General features: G+C 67.2%; 1 pseudogene; it reads left to right on the top strand.

Moving 5' to 3' along the window:
• The first annotated feature begins 361 nt into the window (after positions 1–361).
• Positions 362–15067, top strand: LOC143640068 (uncharacterized; annotated as a pseudogene).
• The last annotated feature ends 1117 nt before the right edge of the window (positions 15068–16184 follow it).

The raw sequence follows: 16184 nt of genomic DNA, 5'->3' as shown, positions 1-16184 counted from the left end.
AGGAAGAAGTTGACCCATTTACTGGGCGCAGCGGTTTAACCCGGGGGCTCTGTCGCTGCGAGGTGCAGCCCTGGCCCCTTGCCCAGGCTGGACTGGGACTTCTGATCCCCCTGCCTCCGCCCTGAATGGCTGGAAATTGGTTTTTAGGAGGTGTTTAACCTGAGGTCAGCCAAACTGCCGCGGGATGTGATCACAAGGAGGACCTGGGAGACCGTCTGCCCTTTGGGGCCCACTCGCCTTCCATCCTGAAGCCCTTTGGGGTCCACTCGCCTTCCATCCTGAAGCCCTTTGGGGTCCACTCACCTTCCATCCTGAAGCCCATCTGAAGGCCTATCACACTGTGGGATCCCTCTGCCTTTAGGTGTCCCCGATCCAGTTTGGACGGTTCCGGGTTGTTCTGAACAGTTTGGTTTTCCCACAGCTGATTGTGCCTGCAGCTTCCATAGAGGTCAAGGTGAGATGACCGGTGGCCCTGGCCCTGGCCCTGGCAATATTTCAAAGGCTCAAGAAGCCCCATGTGGCTGCGGCTGGACAGGGCAGGCTGCTGGTGGGCTCCTGGTATTTAAGCATCTGATACTGCCCGGCGCAGTGGGCAGTGGGCAGTGGGCTAAGTGAATGATCCCTCACCAGATGGACACCTGCAGAAGGTGACCTGAGTCTTGGTTTGTCTCCTGGCTGCAGAGATGACCCTGGTTTCAGTCCCTTCCCCATCTCCCCTTACAAGTCAGCAAGAGGACGGTGAAGGTGGACTTACCCCACACCATGGGCTCCGCTCCTCGCTGTATCCACCAGGGATCCATCATGAAATGGCCTTTGTTGTCCTGAAACTTTTTATAGAATTAAAATGCGCTTCTTCAGGGCTTGAGAATGGAGGGGCATAGACCTGGTTCGGGCAGATTGCTCTTGGGACACGTCCCTGTCCGAGGGGTCTTGGCAGGTCCAGGCGTCCCCACCAAGCAGAGGCTGGACCTGTGCACACCCGGGAGTTGGAGGTGCTTCGATTGTCCATTTGGTGCCCAGGGGCTGCACGGTCAGACGCTGAAGGGAAGCGGGAAGAGGATTGGACAGGCTGCGCTGACCAGCCGTGAGTCCCCGGGGGGCTGTCAGGGAGACCGTGAGGCGCAGGGCTGGGGCCCGGGTCACTCGTCCACTTTCGACCCTTCTCGTCTCCGTGGGGCCAGGTTCTGTCCCAGAGGCTGGAGGGGCATCGAACACGTTTTTATTTTACTTGTTTTTGTGCTGGGATTGAACCCAGGGCCGAGAGCATGCAGCCCAGCCCTCACCACGGAGCCGCGTCCCCAGCCCTAATGACAGCTTTGACAAGGGCCCGGAGAGGTGCCAGCCGGACAGGTGGGGGCCTCCTCCGGACTCGGTGGGCCCCCTGGGGAGCAGGCTTGCGCCCAGGCCTGTGTCACCCGGGACACAGGCAGCAGGGGATGGGCCTGGGCCAGCAGAGCTGTCCTCCTTGGCTGGAGGGCGAGAGTCCCGGGGTGCGGCCGGGCGGGGACTTGGTGGGGCATGTGGGAGACGGGCGGCTCGGGAGCCAAGCTGGGAGCAGTGGGGCCCGGCGTGTGTCCTGCGGGGTGAACCCAGGGTGCCCTCCCACATCCCCAGCCCACTGCATCTCGGTCAGTTTCTGAGACTGGCCTTGGACTTGTGACCCTCCTGCCCCACCCTCTTCAGTCCCCGGGGTCAGGTCCGTGGGAGGGGCTGCAGCTGTCCAGATCAGAGAGGAGGTGGTGCTGCCTGGGACAGTGGCCACGGTGGTAGAGATGTGCGACTGGACAGGGGGGTGGGCAATGGATGGGTGGACGGAGCCAGGGAGGGAGGGAGGGCAGGACGGGCGGGTGGGCAGAGGGCAGGAGGCCTGCGTGGCTGTGGGGCCCTGAGGACGGGCCAGCCTGCTGGACTTGGTGGAGAGGGAGGAGGGCCGCAGACGCCCAGGTCACCGGTGGAGCTACCAGGAAGTGGGGCCAGCATCCAAGGCGGGGACGAAGGCCGGGCCAGGAGTAGAGGGCACTTCTGCCCCCGTGAGAGCCTGCGTAGCTGGTGTCACCTCTTGTCCCTCAGTCCCCTGGTCCCCTGGGTCCTTAATGTTCTCTTCCAGGAGCAGGTTGGTGGCCCACAGGGCACGGTCCCTGCCTTTCTGGCCTGGCCTCGTTGCAGACCGTGGGCTGGACGCGTGCCTCCTGCATGGATGGCGTTGGCGCCTGCAGGTGATCAAGCCTCTGGGGACGCCTGGTCCCACCCGTGTCCAGGAGCCTGAGCCAGGATGGGCAGAGGGGGGCCGTGGGGGAGGCAGCTCTGCAGGGTGTGACCAGGGGCACCTCAGGGCCGGCCAGCTCCCAGGGAGCCCAGCTGGGAGGGGCCCGGGCTGGCCGGCAGGGCCTACAGGAGCAAAGGACAGACCCAGAGCCCAGCGCCTTGAGCCACCCCAGGCCCAGGCTCGGTCCTCGGTCCTCGGGGCTGCAGGTGGACAGCACCTGACCAGCCAGGGGACACGGGGCATCTTGGGGCAGGTGAGAGAACCTCCCGGGCAGATGGCTCTGACGGAAGCCTCTCTGAGGTGTGGACGCGTCTCGGTGAAACTGAGGTGAACGTCCGTCCAGGCCCAAGTCTGCAGAAGGTGGCCCCCCATCGGGCTCCACTGTGCCCTCCCGGCCCAACAGATTCTGGCCCCTCTATTTCCTAAGTCGGCTCTTCCCCCGAGCCACCTCTAGCTGGCCAGCTTCAGACTTTGTCCTCTGCAAGGCTCGGGGACCAGCCCCCACTCCTGGTGCATGCCCAGCAGGCAGTGTGTGAGGAGCCAGACTCCCAAGGTTGGAATGCTGGCTGTGTGATCTTGGGTCCATTAGTCAACCTCTCTGAGCCCCAGTTTCCTCCTCTGTAAAGTGAGGAAAATCAGGACTACCTACTTCCAAACTGGTCACGAGGTGTGAATGAGTCAATATCAACGTATCAGCGGTTCTAGCCTGGATAGCTGACCCCCACCTGAGGGACATTTGGTCCTCCTGGATATGCAGTTTTGATTGTCACAACTGGGCTACGTGCTGGGACGCAGTGGTAAGGCCGGAGAAGCTGCTGAACCTTCCTACGTGCAGAGCAGCCCCCACAACAGAACCCTGAGGTCTCACAGCGCCCAGACTGAGAAACCTGGTGTGTAAAGCGCTCGCTCGCAAGGCCCAGCCCAGACGGCTAACACCCGTTTCCTTGGGCGACGTCGGGGTGCTAAGCCGGGGACCCAGTGGGAAGAGGGAGGTGGGAACCAGGGAGCCCACCAACAGTCCAGGTGCAGTTGGGGCCCTCCAGGGTCAGCTGGGCCCTGCCTCCGGTGGGCACTGGATATGCCTGCAGGGGCCCCTGCGGGGGGAGGTGGACGGGGCCTCCAGGCTTGGTCATCCTGGACGTGCTTGGCCCGTGCCACATGGCCTTACGGGAGGGTGCTCCGGGGCATCTGGGAGGCCACCTTGACAGTGGGGAGGCCAAGGGGAGGCCACAGCCCTCAGAGTTTCCAATCTGTTGACCCAGAGTCTCCCAGGGACTGGTGCTCAGCAGGTGAGGACCAGAGAAGACGGGCTGTCGGAGGTGCCTTGGAGGGTCCAGCAGGGGGACAGGAAGCCTCAGCAGGGGGTCAGGCTGCTCCAAGGACAGACGGGGTCAGATCTGCAGGTCTGTGGGGTGGGACGTTCACACCAAGGCCTCTGGACGAAGAGGCGGTCAGGGCTGGAAGCACAAGACCTGGCCACTGGCTCTTGTGTAATGGAAAGGTGCCGGGCGCTGGGTCTGGCGGAATGTGGGCCGACTCCCTGGGGGCTCCCCAGGGCTCCCGATGTCCTTCCACGTGGAAGTGCCCGCCATGTTCTTGTGTCCACTTTTTTTTTTTTTTAAGAGAGAGGTGAGAGAGAGACAGAGAGAATTTTTAATATTTATTTATTTATTTTAGTTTTTGGCGGACACAACATCTTTGTTTGTATGTGGTGCTGAGGATCGAACCCGGGCCGCACGCATGCCAGGCGAGCGCGCTACCGCTTGAGCCGCATCCCCAGCCCAGGGCTTTTTGATTTTAATAGTTTGCAGTACTGAACCAGGGCCTTGTGCACCCGGCTACATCCCTGGCCCTTTTTATTTTGAGACGCCCACCACCGTGCGGTCACTGATGACGACAGTCGGCCCCTCTGGGAGGTGTGGGTCAGGGAGGGGTTTGGGGGGAGGGTACAGGGGGGTGCGTGATCTCGACTTCTGCTCAGTTTGGCTGTAAAAACTAAAGGCTCTAAAAAACGGTCACTTTTTCTTTTTGTGTGGAACGCAGGGTGCCACATGCTCGGCAGAGCTCTCCTGCGGAGTGAGTCCCTGGCCCTCAACTAAGTTTTTAAAAGCTGCGTTGGTGGTGCAGGAAGGCAGAGGGTCCCCAGCCGCGGTGACATGGGGCTCTGAGGCTTCTCATTGGCTGTGCCCCTTCCCGCTTGCTGACAAGCCTGGCTATCTGTCTGTAGTGGGTGGTCAACCAAACTTCCAGGGCTTTTTGGGAAAACGCAGACTGTCCACGCCTCCTGTGGGGGGTGGCGGCCCCTGGGTGTCGGCCATCGACTGTTGGAGACGCTGGCATCCAACATGAGGAACTAGAACCTTCTGTGTGTGGGGAGGGTTCTCCTGCCTGGCACCGACCTGGGCCCCAGAACTGGTCTGCGGGTGGGTGCCCGTGAGGTCCTGGGCTGTCCCCAGTGGCCACCTGCTCACGGCTCTCTGCCTCAGCTCGGGGACTTCCAGGTGACGTCTGTCCTGGGGTCCCAGGTGGAGGTCCGAGGACGGCTGGCCTGGGGCCGGGTGTGTGAAGCCTGCAGTGTCTTCTGAGGGCTGCTGGGCTCTGGGGGCTCCCAGTTGGGTGACCCCCTGCAGCGGGGCGGCGCCATCTTGGACTGAAGCTCAGAGAAGTGCAGCTGTGGTGTGGTTTTGAGCACCAGACCGAGGCCCAGGAGCTGTCGAGACCACGCTTCCCACCTGTCCCCCACATGTCCAGACTTCACGTCCACCACTCGCCCCTTGGACATCACTCTTGAGAAGGCGGACGGGGCTGCCGGCCCACGCGGGCCTGTGGTCTGCCCTCCCCCGGCCGGCGAGGGCATGGGACCCTGTCCTCTCGGCTCCCAGCGAAGCCCTCCCTCTGGCGCTCCCAGGCCCCCCGGACAGTGGGCAGCCGCGGCCTGGGACCACCCCAGGTCCCCAGTCCCTCTTCCCTCTTTATCGCAGATTCATCTGTGAAAACATAAAGGCTTTGTGCAGGAAGACTGGGACGGGGTCCGCGGGGCAGAGGGAGCGTCCCCTCCCAGGGAACTATTGTCCCCAGCCCCTCATCAGAAATGCTAAGAGGAGGCGGGTGACACTGTGGGCTAGAGGGGTGACACTGTGGGCTAGAGGGGTGACACTGTGGGCTAGAGAGGTGACACTGTGGGCTAGAGGGGTGACACTGTGGGCTAGAGGGGTGACACTGTGGGCTAGAGGGGTGACACTGTGGGCTAGAGGGTCAGCACCATTAGCATTTCTCAAGCCCGAGGCCTGGGGCCGGGGACTACCCAGCTGGGGCTGCGGGGGAGAGGACAGGGACCGCCCAGGGGTGGAAGTGGGCACCTGGGCCTTGCCAGCCAGTGGGGAGGGGCCGAGCAGCCCCCACCTGGGAACACCTGGGAACACCTGGCTCTTTCTGCATCAGGGTGCGGCCCCCTCCCCTCCCCTCCCCCCAGATGGTGACAGCACTTCTTCCAGGGGCCATGAAGGCTCTGGGTGGATTCTGGTCCCAGCTCCCGCCCCGGCTTGTCTGGTGACCTCCATGAGTTGGCGCCCACCTCTGGACAGGACCCCTCCCTCGTGTGGTGGTGACTGACCTGTCACGTCCAGCGCAGGGGCTCTGGGCCTCTGAGGCTGGAGCTGGCCTGCCGGGTCCTGTCTCCTCCTAATGAGGAGGGGGACAGGGTGCCGGGCACTCCCTGTGGGCTCTGCAGGGCAGAGAGCCTGGTCCACCTCGGGGTTCCCTATGAGATGAACAGGTGTCCACTGCTGGGTCCTGCTCAGGGAGTGACTTGGGAAAAGGAGTGAGCAGGGAGCTCAGGTCCATCTCGGTGGCTGACGGGGCCTGAGGCAGGGAGAGCAGATGGGGCCTCCCGGGGGGACGTGGGGACGGGACGGGGGGCTCCCGGGGGGACGTGGGGAGGGGACGGGGGCCTCCCGGGGGGACGTGGGGACGGGACGGGGGGCTCCCGGGGGGACATGGGGACAGGACGGGGCCCTCCTGGGGGGACGTGGGGACGGTTTGGGACGGAGCTTGTCTGGTGTGGTGTGACTCCGCCTCGCAAGTTAACCTCGCGGTGACCCACCAGGGAGGGCGCTGGTGACCAGCAGATGAGGGGTCCAGGGAGAGCCTGGCCCAGCCTCCATGACGCTCTGGTGCCTTCAGTTCAAAGCAGTCGGTGGAGCAGGGGTCCAGGGGTGGCCTGGCTGGGACGCTGGGACCTTTGGAAGGTGGTGGCCCTGGGAAGCTCGTTCTGTCCCAGTGGTGACAAGTCTGGGGATGCTTTGAGCAGTCGGCTGCTTCCATGCCCAAGTGAGGAGGGGGACACAGCAATTTGGGTGCGGTGGGCGCCTGGTGCTCCCTAGGGATTGCTGCCTCAGGATCACGGCGGTCTGTGCCCCTGGGGTCTGCGTCTGTGGCCACCGGGAGGTGGGGACACTGCAGGGCAGGCCGCCACATGTGCCTCCCAGGTCCATGTGCAGAGGAGGCTCGGGAGGCTGGGGCTCGCCTGGGGGGCTCTGCCCGGGGGGCTCTGGTGGAACCGGTTCTTATTTCTGGGCGTGGAGCGCGGGAGGCTGCTCCGGGAGGCTTAGGGGCTGGTGTCCTGGGTTCGAGTCTTGCCCTGCCGCACACCTGTGTGCCACCCTCAGCCTGACTTTAGTGCTCTGTCCCCTACCTTCCTTGGCCAAGGGGACGGTGACGGTCCTCCTCGGGGCAACAGAGGCTCACGCGCAGTCATCAGGCTCGTGCACGGGAGGTCCCGGCTGGCCCTCGCGGCCGTTTCCAGCCGTCCCCCCTCCGTGGTCTCACTTTCCAGCCGTCCCCCCTCCGTGGTCTCACTTTCCAGTTCGTTTTCCTGTGGTCAACCACAGTCCAAAAATAGAAAGCGGAAAATTCCAGAAACCAACAACTCCTTATCGTCAGCTGTGTCCTGTCCTGAATGGGCAGGATGCGACCTCACGCGTCCCGCTGGGGACGGGAGCGGTCCCCTGGCCCCGCAGGTCCACACAGTGCGGTGGATGGTTGCCTGGTTCTACTTCAGTCTGACACGTTCATCTTCCAGGAGCCGGGCCTAGTCTCAAAGATCCTCTTGGGCACTGAGGACTGCACCGGGGCACTTCACCACGGAGCTGTGTCCCCCAGTCCTCCCCTTTATTTCTTAATTCGACCCAGGACCTCACTACCTTGCTACGGCTGGCCTCGAACTTGTGATCCTCCCGTCTCAGCCTCCCGAGTCGCTGGGCCGCCACACCCGGTCTGTGCTTGATTTATAAGTCAGACTTAGAGCCCATCTGTGGTTTCCGGCCTCCGCTGGGGTCCTGGGGTGTCCCTGGTGGACGAGGATTGTTGGTGCGTGTCCTGGCGTCTTACCCAGGACCTCGGGGGAAGCCCAGCTCTGCCTCTTTCCCTGACCTCCCTCCCTCCCTCCCTGACCGACCTCCCTCCCTCCCTCCCCCCTCCCTCCCTCCCCCCCTCCCCCCCTCCCTGCTGAGGGAACTGGGCTGAGCTGCCGTGACCCTCTGCCGTCCCTGGCTCCGAGGCGCAGGGCGAGTGTGCAGTGGACCCCGCGTCCCTCAGGTGGGCAGTGTGATGTGGGCGCAGCGTTCTGAGCTCCGAGAACCCTGGCTACTGGCTCTGGGGGCAGTGGGCCCAGCCCCAGGAGGGTCCTCGGTGGCTGCCCTTCGTGGAGCTGGGGAGGCCTTGAGGTCGCCAGCAGTGGGGCAGCTGCCTCTACCCTGAGGTCAGATGTCCTGGCCCCTGGGGGCTTCGAGGCCTTGTCTTGCTGACACCAGGTGCGTGAGGTGACGCGGTGGCGGCCATGTGGAGTTGAGGAGACCCAGCTGGGGCAGGTCCCCGTTGCTGGACCCCTGGCCGGCCTGGCTGGGCTCCCACCCACTGCCCTTTCTGTGGCCAGCCTGAGACAAACGGGACCCCGGGAGGGAGGCCGGGAGGTCTCCAGCCCAACAGCCAACCGGAACACGGAGCCCGAGGGCCGCGCCCTGAATACCGCCTTTGTTTCCTTGTGAGTTTGTGGACAGGCCCAGCTTGTGGACCTTCAGCAAGCGCAGGAAAAGCCCTTTATCGGCCATCGCTGTTTAAGTCCCGGCCACTCAGGAGGCTGAGGCAGGAGGATTGGAAGCTGGAGGCTAGCCTCAGCACCTTAAGGAACGTGTCTCAAGACGAAGTCGGGAGTGGAGCTCGGTGGCAGAGCACTAGTCTGACGCGTGGAAGGCTCTGGGCTCCGTCCCTTGCGTTGGGAGGGGAGACACACATGCCAGTCTGTGCCAGGAGCTGGGCTTCAGTGGGAGAAACTGGACACCATCTTCCTGGGTCCTGTGACACCTCAGGAGCAGGTCCTCTGGTTGTCCCACCTCCTCTGTGACTGCCTGGAGTCAGGGTGGGCGAGGTGACCCCCAGGTCCCCCTGCGCGGGGTGCCTCGCGTCCTGCTCTTATCCCAGGCCTCAGGACTGTTGGTGGCCTGGTGGCTGGTCAGGGCCCTGCTTGGGGACAAGTGCCAAGGAGGAGATTAAGTGGGGGAGGCTGCAGTTTCCCACGAGGCAGAGCAGACAAAGGGCCATTGTTCCTCCCAGACACTGGGGCGGCCTTCTAGGCCAGGTCCCCTGGAGCCCTCCTGGCGGGGCTGAGGCCAGTGCTGGGCAGGGCGGGTCCCACTGCTGCGAGGAGGTGAGGAGCCACCCCCAGGTCCCCGAGAGAGGCCTGCAGGCCTGTGGGCTTTTCCAAGGCTCTTAAAACTCTGGGACCTGAGGGAGTCGCTCAGGGCCTTGATCATGTGCCGAGGCTGGCCTTGAACTTGCGATCCTCCTGCCTCGGCCTCCTGAGTCACTGGGGTCTGGGTGTGCCCCACCGTGCCCGCCTCCGTCAGTTCCTAGGGGCTTGAACACCAGTGACACCTGACAGGCGTCCGAGTCGGTGTGGCCTGCCTGTCCTCCGCGAGGTTCTCTCGTCCATCGGGGCCTCTGGAGGCGCTCGGGAGAGTTCTGCCCTGGCCACCCCTTCGTCTCGACCTGGAGTCTCGTGCCCAGATGGGCCAGGGCTCAAGGTCACGAGAAGGACAGGCAGGCTGCTCCTCGGCCGCGTGGCCTGTGTCTCCAGAGGATTCCTGGTCACCCTGGGACGGTCCAGTCACCAGCACTGCATGGACCAGCAAGCTGAGGTCCTGGCACTGACAGATGGTGTGGGAGTCGGGGGGTGGGGCCCGTCCACCCCCTGGACAAGGGGCTGCCTTTGGCCCTGAGCCCCAGGGGGACCACCCCTCCATCACCGTCTCCCACTCCAGACCAGGGGCGGCTCCGCAGAGTTCTTGACCTGGGCAGGTGCCACTGGCCTGTGATGCCAGCAACTCGGGAGGCCGAGGCTAGAGGATCCCAAGTTCCCGGCCAGCCTCAGCAGCTTAGTGAGACCCTGCCTCGGAACACAGAGGCGGGGGTGCAGCTCGGCGACAGTGGCCTGGCCTGGCCTGCGGGGGACCTGGGTCCCACTCCTGGGGCCACAAGATCAAAATCTCAAAACGGAGACCCCTCGGTGCAGGGCGGGGTCAGGGGCTCCAGATGGAGGCCACTGGCTGCCTCCTGCCTCAGGGCGCCCTCAGCCTGGCGTGGGCCTCCCTGCGTTTTGGTGGGGCCCGTGGGAGCTCGCGGTGCGTCCTGGTCTCTGGGCCAAGTGTCAGTGGGGACTGAGCCGCTGTGCAGGCTGCGGTCTCAGGCCCTGCGTCGTCCTCCCCTGGGGCGTCCGGGCTGCCCTGGGCCTCGCCTTGGATTCCTCGGGGACATCTGGAGGCCTCGGAGCCGGGTCACCTTGGTGCTGTCTCGGGCGCCCCTGGGTGGTGTCCTGGGAGCGAGAGCCTCATTTTGGTGACAGGCAGCTTGTCTTTCTGGCCGGTGCCTTTGGTGCCCAGGGTCACTGTGCCTCTGCCTGCCCCAGCTCTGCGTCCTCAGCTTTGAACTGTTGGGTCAAGGCCTCCAAGTCTTGAGGAGGAGGCTGCTGGGGCTGCGCGTGTCCCCAGGCCGCCACCACGAGGCCCTTGTCACTGGGCCCCTCTCCCGGCAGGGCCCCTGGGCGGCTAGGGCACCGGCCAGGGCCCGGGCCGTCCTGCAGGGCCGAGGGGCTTCTGCCCCCCTGGGCGCAGCAGGTGGGCGGGGCCTCTGGTGGGTTGGGGCTTTCTGCACCCCTCCCTGCCCCCCAGCTGGGCCCCGCCTTCCCTGCTCCCCGAGGCGTGTGCACAGAGGCCCTGCACACTAAGGCTGCGAGGGACACGGTGCCCGGCATGTGCACGCACTCGGGAACACGCGTGCCCAGCGCAGCTCGCTCCCAGGGACACGCAGACCAAGGACCACGGATCCGCTCATGGCAAAGCCGGCCTTCCCGCCACACCCACAGGACCTGAGGGACACGTGTGCACACACGCACAGAGGAAAAGGCACAGAGGTCTGCACACACACCTGGAGGTGCAGGCGCACACACCTCCTGTGGGCACACAGACAGGGACCCGTGAGGGTGGCCACCTGCTGGACATGGGCACACGTGTGCTGGCTGCAGAGGGGCGGGGCCTTCAGCTTAGTCCAGGCGGGAAGGTGGACAGAGGTGGGCTGCGAGCTGGCCTGTGGCGGGTGAAGGGCCACCGTGGGACTCCACAGCTTCTGTCCTATTGTCCGGTTACAAATCGCTACAAACTCAGCGGCTTGAAGCCACAGAAACGTGTCCAGCGCTTCTCGGGGTCACGGTTCCAGAGGGGCCTCGCGTGGCTGGCGGAAGGCGGCGGCAGGTTCCGGGGCCGCGGAGGCCTCTCCCTAATCCACGAGGGAGACCTTCCGACCCCACCTCAGCCCTCCTCTCCCTCTCCAGGGCCCCAGGCCACCGGGCGGGATCCCTCACCCAGCCACGACCCCACTGTCCCTTTTGTCACGGGCAGTGATTTTGTGGCCCGGGTGTCCTTGGGCTTGCTTCTAGGTGGCCTTGGCCTGGGGTGGCCGGAGGAGGACGGACTCTGCCTTTGTCCGCCGTCCCTGGAGCACCTACTCTGTGCGGGGGCTGAGCGCTAGGAATAGCGCAGTAGGAACACAGACGGCCCGGACCCTGGGGAGGGACAGGCTGGCCATGTCCACCCGGCCACCCCACAAACCCCCCTTGGCCCTGCGTGGCCTGAAGCCACTTCCTGTGAGTAGGAGGAGTGTAGACCCCGGATCCTGGGTTCCGAGGGGGAGGTGACCTCTCACCCAGGCTAAGGGCAGGGCCATGGAGGCCACTGTCAGAGTGACCGGAAGGTCAAGCTGCACTGAAGGGGTTTAACCAGGACAGCCCTCGACGCGGGGAAACCCGACGCAGCGTGGCCTGGATCAGCCCGTCCTCGCAGGTCCCCGTCCAGGGCTGGACACGCTGGCTCTGCCCTCCTCCTGGAGCCAGCTCTTTGGTCTCCCTGGGCCAGAGTCTGGGTGGGAACATGGTCTTCCACGGCGTCCCCGGGAGCACTGCCGGGCGAGGATGCAGGAGCTGCCTGACCCCACCACGTCCCAGGGCAGAGCTGGACTGTCCCTTGCTGGGGAGGAAGGCTCTTGGTGTTAGAGTGAAGGTACCCGGAGAGCCGACAGCACGGCCCCGATTCTGTGTGGTCCGCTAGTGACCGTCAGGCTGCGCTGACGGTAGGTGACGCTTCCTGCCTGGTCAGGTCCTGCTTCAGCGTGGCCCTGTCCCCCCCGACCCTGGGAGCCCGGGCATCCAGGCTCTGCTCCCCCTGGGCACCCGAGGATCCAGGCTCTGTCCTCCACCCCCGGGCAGTGGGCATCCAGGCTCTGCTGCCCCGGGCACCCGAGGATACAGGCTCTGTCCTCCACCCCCGGGCAGTGGGCACCAGGCTCTGCTGCCCCAGGCCTCCCTTTGCTGACTTGGAAGTGGGGAGGGTTTTAGCTGCAGGAGCAGGTCAGGGGAGGCGGTCAGGGAAGGCAGGTCCAACGGCAGGGAGCCTGGGGTCCTGGGCTGTCCCCCAGCCCCACGTCGGGGACCTCCTTCCAGGTGGCTCTGCCTGAGGAAGAGGAGCGGGAGGACAGGAGCTTCTGCCCTCTGGGGACGAGCGCTGACCACCCTGGAGTGACTTGTCCCTCTTGGTACCTGGCCAGCACCTCCCCTGCTCCCTCTGACCCCTCTTCCTCGGCCCCCCACAGGCCTCCCTGCAGCTGAATGGGCCTGAGTCCCACCTGGCGTCCTCCCCCCTCCCGGCCTCCACTCCCGGCCTCCGTCTGGGCTTTCCGCAGACTCACAGGTGGGGCCGGCTCCCTCTCGCCTGCCAAGTGCTCTCTGGGATGGGCGGAAGGAAGGGAGGCCACTGGACGAGGCTCTGCTGAGCAGAGTGGCCCCTGGGGAGTGGGAACAGATGGCGGAGGCTCCCAGGGGCCACTTGGAAGGGAAGGAAGTGGTCCGCTCCCTGGGGAGAAGCCGGTTTCGGGTTTCCCCTTCCAAAATGGAGGGGGCAGTCCTTCCCTCCAAGCCTGTCCTGGGGGTTGGGAGAAGCCACGTGATCCTGCAGAAGGGCGTCTAGAGCCCCGGGGTTTTGTCCAGCGAGGGTAGAAGGCCCAGCTGGCCTGGTGGGGAAGGCCTCTGTCCCCAGGCCCAGACCCTAGGAGCAGCTGTGACCCAGGAGGTGCAAGTCCCAGTGGTGGGAACAGGGCTGTCACGTCCCCACTGGCCTGGGCTCTTCTAGCTGGAGAATGGGGACACGCGCTGCTCTGTGGAGCGAGTGGCCTGCTGTGAGGTGACCACAGCGGAGCAGGAGCCCCCGCCGCCCCCCACACCCAGGTCTCCACCAGCTGTCCGGCCGCGTGTCTGTCGCTGACCCCCTGGAAGCGCAGGGGACGTCTCCTTCCTGAGTGTCTTCCACCAGGACGTCCTAACTCCGCAGGGACGTCTCGGCGCCCACTCAGGACTGGACACTCCCCGGGGCAGTCGGGGAGACGGTGCAGCCCAGAGCCCTCAGCCCAGCTGCCCCTGGACTCCGCTGGGCGGGGGGACTTCCTGGGTCCAGGGGCGGGGTGTCCCAGGCCTAGTTGGCACTGGGGAAGAGGCCGGGGGGCACCGCCACGGAGCCCCAGCCCCAGCGGCCTCCTGTGTGTGCACATCGGCCGGGAGCTGGGTCAGCTGCACGTCGACACGAGCCAGGGCTGGGGGGTCAGCCAGGGCCGGGGGGTCAGCCAGGGCTGGAGGGTCAGCCAGGGCCGGAGGGTCAGCCAGGGCCGGGGGGTCAGCCAGGGCCGGAGGGTCAGCCAGGGCCGGGGGGTCAGCCAGGGCCGGGGGGTCAGCCAGGGCCGGGGGGTCAGCCAGGGCCGGGGGGGGTCAGCCAGGGCCGGGGGGGGTCAGCCAGGGCCGGGGGGGTCAGCCAGGGCCGGGGGGTCAGCCAGGGCCGGGGGGTCAGCCAGGGCCGGGGGGGTCAGCCAGGGCCGGGGGGGTCAGCCAGGGCTGGGGGGTCAGCCAGGGCTGGGGGGGTCAGCCAGGGCCGGGGGGTCAGCCAGGGCTGGGGGGGTCAGCCAGGGCCGGGGGGTCAGCCAGGGCCGGGGGTCAGCCAGGGCCGGGGGGTCAGCCAGGGCTGGGGGGTCAGCCAGGGCCGGGGGGGGTCAGCCAGGGCCGGGGGTCAGCCAGGGCTGGGGGGGTCAGCCAGGGCCGGGGGGTCAGCCAGGGCTGGGGGGTCAGCCAGGGCCGGGGGGTCAGCCAGGGCCGGGGGGTCAGCCAGGGCCGGGGGTCAGCCAGGGCCGGGGGTCAGCCAGGGCTGGAGGGTCAGCCAGGGCCGGGGGGTCAGCCAGGGCTGGGGGGTCAGCCAGGGCCGGAGGGTCAGCCAGGGCCGGGGGTCAGCCAGGGCTGGAGGATCAGCCAGGGCTGGAGGGTCAGCCAGGGCCGGGGGGTCAGCCAGGGCTGGAGGGTCAGCCAGGGCTGGAGGGTCAGCCAGGGCCGGGGGGTCAGCCAGGGCTGGGGGGTCAGCCAGGGCTGGAGGGTCAGCCAGGGCCGGGGGGTCAGCCAGGGCTGGAGGGTCAGCCAGGGCCGGGGGTCAGCCAGGGCCGGGGGGTCAGCCAGGGCTGGAGGGTCAGCCAGGGCCGGAGGGTCAGCCAGGGCCGGGGGGTCAGCCAGGGCCGGGGGGTCAGCCAGGGCCGGGGGGTCAGCCAGGGCCGGGGGGTCAGCCAGGGCCGGAGGGTCAGCCAGGGCCGGGGGGTCAGCCAGGGCCGGAGGGTCAGCCAGGGCCGGGGGGTCAGCCAGGGCCGGAGGGTCAGCCAGGGCCGGGGGGTCAGCCAGGGCCGGGGGGTCAGCCAGGGCCGGGGGGTCAGCCAGGGCCGGGGGGTCAGCCAGGGCCGGGGGGTCAGCCAGGGCCGGGGGGTCAGCCAGGGCCGGGGGGTCAGCCAGGGCCGGGGGGTCAGCCAGGGCCGGGGGGTCAGCCAGGGCCGGAGGGTCAGCCAGGGCCGGGGGGTCAGCCAGGGCCGGGGGGTCAGCCAGGGCCGGGGGGTCAGCCAGGGCCGGAGGGTCAGCCAGGGCCGGGGGGTCAGCCAGGGCCGGAGGGTCAGCCAGGGCCGGGGGGTCAGCCAGGGCCGGAGGGTCAGCCAGGGCCGGGGGGTCAGCCAGGGCCGGAGGGTCAGCCAGGGCCGGGGGGTCAGCCAGGGCCGGAGGGTCAGCCAGGGCCGGGGGGTCAGCCAGGGCCGGAGGGTCAGCCAGGGCCGGGGGTCAGCCAGGGCTGGAGGGTCAGCCAGGGCCGGGGGGTCAGCCAGGGCTGGGGGGTCAGCCAGGGCCGGAGGGTCAGCCAGGGCCGGGGGTCAGCCAGGGCTGGAGGATCAGCCAGGGCTGGAGGGTCAGCCAGGGCCGGGGGGTCAGCCAGGGCTGGAGGGTCAGCCAGGGCTGGAGGGTCAGCCAGGGCCGGGGGGTCAGCCAGGGCTGGGGGGTCAGCCAGGGCTGGAGGGTCAGCCAGGGCCGGGGGGTCAGCCAGGGCTGGAGGGTCAGCCAGGGCCGGGGGTCAGCCAGGGCCGGGGGGTCAGCCAGGGCTGGAGGGTCAGCCAGGGCCGGAGGGTCAGCCAGGGCCGGGGGGTCAGCCAGGGCCGGGGGGTCAGCCAGGGCCGGGGGGTCAGCCAGGGCCGGGGGGTCAGCCAGGGCCGGAGGGTCAGCCAGGGCCGGGGGGTCAGCCAGGGCCGGAGGGTCAGCCAGGGCCGGGGGGTCAGCCAGGGCCGGGGGGTCAGCCAGGGCCGGGGGGTCAGCCAGGGCCGGGGGGTCAGCCAGGGCCGGGGGGTCAGCCAGGGCCGGAGGGTCAGCCAGGGCCGGGGGGTCAGCCAGGGCCGGAGGGTCAGCCAGGGCCGGGGGGTCAGCCAGGGCCGGAGGGTCAGCCAGGGCCGGGGGGTCAGCCAGGGCCGGAGGGTCAGCCAGGGCCGGGGGGTCAGCCAGGGCCGGGGGGGTCAGCCAGGGCCGGGGGTCAGCCAGGGCGGAGTGCGCGTGTCCTCCTGCCCCCGGCCGTCCTCAGGGCCCCTGGCACGGCTCAGCTACAGCTGTCCAGCAAGTCACCCAGCAAGGTCACCATCCCCGGTGGCCGGGGGGGGGGGGCAGCGCAGAGGCCCCGCCTGTCACAGACCCACCCAGTGGCACTGTTCTTGCTTGAAGGGAACAGAGGGGGTGGCGGTCCCTTTCCGCTGTTCCTCATTGGGGTCCTAGAGCATGCGTTGTGGATGACGTGAAGGGACCCGTCCATGATACGGAACGTGCAGAGCTGGGTTGGGGGCACACACCTGTGCGCGCAGCTTGGGAGGCTGAGGCAGGAGGATCACCAGTTTGAGGCCAGCCTCAGCAACTTCGGCCCTGTCCCAAAAATGGGGGGAGACGGGTGCAGCTCAGTGGCAGAGCCCCCCAGTTCAGTCTCCAGGACGGAGA

Source organism: Callospermophilus lateralis, unplaced genomic scaffold, assembly GCF_048772815.1.
Source record: "Callospermophilus lateralis isolate mCalLat2 unplaced genomic scaffold, mCalLat2.hap1 Scaffold_11156, whole genome shotgun sequence".
NCBI classification, from domain to species: domain Eukaryota; kingdom Metazoa; phylum Chordata; class Mammalia; order Rodentia; family Sciuridae; genus Callospermophilus; species Callospermophilus lateralis.
The sequence above is the reverse complement of the archived record's forward strand: the minus strand, read 5'-3'. Positions and strand labels throughout refer to the sequence as shown.